Source organism: Pristiophorus japonicus, unplaced genomic scaffold (assembly GCF_044704955.1).
Source record: "Pristiophorus japonicus isolate sPriJap1 unplaced genomic scaffold, sPriJap1.hap1 HAP1_SCAFFOLD_52, whole genome shotgun sequence".
NCBI classification, from domain to species: domain Eukaryota; kingdom Metazoa; phylum Chordata; class Chondrichthyes; family Pristiophoridae; genus Pristiophorus; species Pristiophorus japonicus.
The window spans coordinates 1,679,288-1,681,922 of NW_027254426.1; positions in this window are offsets into that span (position 1 = coordinate 1,679,288).

The window sequence follows — 2,635 nt, forward strand, 5'->3', positions numbered from 1 at the left end:
AATGTATTGGGGACAGTGGGTCTCGTGAGAATGAGGAACTGAAAGGTATCCTTATTAGGTGGGAAATTGTGTTCGTGAAATTAATGGGCTTAAAGGCCAATAAATAACCAGGTTCTGATAGTCTGCGTCCCAGAGTACTTAAGGAAGTGGCCCGAGAAATAGTGGATGCATTGGTGATCATTTTCCAACAGTCTCTGGACTCTGGTTCAGTTCCTATGGACTGGAGGGTAGCTAATGTAACACCACTTTTTATAAAAGGAGGGAGAGAGAAAGCGGGTAATTATGCACCGGTTAGCCTGACATCAGTAGTGGGGAAAATGTTGGAATCAATCATTAAGGATGAAATAGCAGCCCATTTGGAAAACAGTGACAGGATCGGGCCGAGTCAGCATGGCTTTAGGAAAGGGTAATCATGCTTGACGAAACTTCTGGAATGTTTTGGGGATGTAACTAGTAGAGTGGACAAAGGAGACCCAGTGGATGTGGTGTATTTGGACTTTCAAAAGGCTTCTGACAAGGTCCCGCACAAGAGATTGTTGTACAAAATCAAGGCGCATGGTATTGCGGGTAATGTACTGACGTGCATAGAGAACTGGTTGGCAGACAGGAAGCAGAGAGTCTGGATAAACGGGTCCTTTTCAGAATGGCAGGCAGTGACTAGTGGTATGCCGCAGGCTCAGTACTGGGACCCCAGCTCTTTACAATATACATTAACGATTTGGATGAAGGAATAGGGTAAAATATCTCCAAGTTTGCAGATGACACTAAACTGGGTGGCGGTGTGAGCTGTGAGGAGGACGCTAAGAGGCTGCAGGGTGACTTGGACAGATTAGGTGAGTGGCCAAATACATGGCAGATGTAGTATAATGTGGATAAATGTGAGATTATCCATTTTGGGGGCAAAAACACGAAGGCAGAATATTATCTGAATGGCGGCAGACTGGAAAAAGGGGAGGTGCAACGAGACCTGGGTATCATGGTTCATCAGTCACTGAAAGTGGGCATGCAGGTACAGCAGGCGGTACAGAAGGCAAAAGGTATGTTGGCCTTCATAGCTAGGGGATTTGAATATAGAAGCAGGGAGGTCTTACTGCAGTTGTACAGGGCCTTAGTGAGGCCTCACCTGGAATATTGTGTTCAGTTATGATATCCTAATCTGAGGAAGGACGTTCTTGCTATTGAGGGAGTGCAACGAAGATTCACCAGACTGATTCCAGGGATGGCTGGACTGTCAGACGAGCAGAGACTGGATCAACTGCGCCTTTATTCACTGGCGTTTAGAAGGATGAGAGGTGATCTCATAGAAACATATGAGATTCTGTCGGGACTGAACAAGTTAGATGCGGGAAGAATTTTCTCGATGTTGGGGAAGTCCAGAACCAGGGAACTTAGTCTTAGGATTAGGAGAAGGCCATTGAGGACTCAGATGAGAAGAAACTTCTACACTCAGAGAGTTGTTAACCTGTGGAATTCCCTGCCGCAGAGAGTTGTTGATGCCAGTTCATTGGATATATTCAAGAGTGAATTAGATATGGCACTTACGGTTCAGCGGATCAAGCGGTATGGAGAGAAAGCAGGAAAGGGGTACTGAGGGGAATGATCAGCCATGAACTCATTGAATGGCGGTGCAGGCTCGAAGGGCCGAATGGCCTACGCCTGCACCTATTTTCTATGCTTCCATGTTTCTATGGCTACTCATCTCCTCAACTCCTTTACCGAAGAAAGTGACCAGCGGTGCATCTTTCCTCTCCCGGTATCCAGAGTATGACGGCAGGGGAGTTGCCTCTGGCACCAATTGGGACAGCATTGATAATGTTTGCAAGGGACATAAGGAAGACGGAGGTGAGAAATTGATGCTGACACAGGCTCGAAACAAGTTACAGTTCTATTTCACAGCACTGGTTTACGTGACCAGAAGTCACCACAACATTTTCAATCTGTTATATTTGTTTCCTTTCTAAGCAGTAGCCAATACATGATGTGTTTGTAATTTAGCATCTGACGACTATCTGAATTTATGTTTATGAAATGTTCATGTTTGTGCAATGCTCCCTCGTATATTTTTATCGCACACGGTCCCTTGTACTTTGTTGCTGGGCCGAGCCATTATTCAGCTGCACATGCAAAGTATCTCTTCCAGCGACAGGAGCTGGGGATCTGCCTGCACGGGACCGCACAATTGGTGGACGACCGTTCAGCCTCACATCTGAGGGGAAGCATTGGTGGGCGGCATTGGTGATCAACAGATCAACAAATCTTGTTAAGTGCAAGTCCATCCCAAATAATAATCCGCTCATGTGTTAGAGGGTGAGAGAGGGGTTAGAGGGATATTCCAAGATACAGGAGTGAGAGAGAGGGGTAAGAGGAAGCTCCCCAGATACAGGAGTGCGCAGGACGGGTTAGATGGACCTCCCCAGATACAGGAGTGTGAGAGAGTGGTTAGAGTGACCTCCCCAGATACAGGAGTGAGAGAGAGGTGTTGGAGGAAGGTCCCCAGATACAGGAGTGTGAGAGAGGGGTTCGAGGGAGCTCTCCAGATACAGGAGTGTGAGAGATGGGTTAAAGGAACCTCTCTCGATACTGATATGAGAGAGAAGGTGAAAAGGACCTCCCCAGACACAGGAATATGAGCGAG